Source organism: Penaeus monodon, chromosome 21, assembly GCF_015228065.2.
Source record: "Penaeus monodon isolate SGIC_2016 chromosome 21, NSTDA_Pmon_1, whole genome shotgun sequence".
NCBI classification, from domain to species: Eukaryota; Metazoa; Arthropoda; class Malacostraca; order Decapoda; family Penaeidae; genus Penaeus; species Penaeus monodon.
The window spans coordinates 38,200,140-38,200,418 of record NC_051406.1 but is presented as its reverse complement, the minus strand read 5'-3'; positions in this window follow the sequence as shown (position 1 = coordinate 38,200,418).

Sequence of the window (279 nt, the reverse complement as noted above, 5' to 3'; positions counted from 1 at the left end):
GTCTGCTAATAAACATTCAGAAAAAAACAGTCTCTTTTTCGTACAAAAAAAGAGAGAAAATAAATAAAAAGGAAGCAGAAGTTGAGGTCTTCAACTTTCCTTCAATTTGCGAACCTAAATTTACAGCATTTGGACGACTCTGAGGAAACTTGCAACCACGTAGGGCATACACAGTGACGATGCAATGCCTATTTTCAGAGTTCATAATACTTAAGTTTAGTGTGTACTTACCAACTTTATAGCTTTGTCAACATCAAATGGACCCAGCTGTTATCCGTC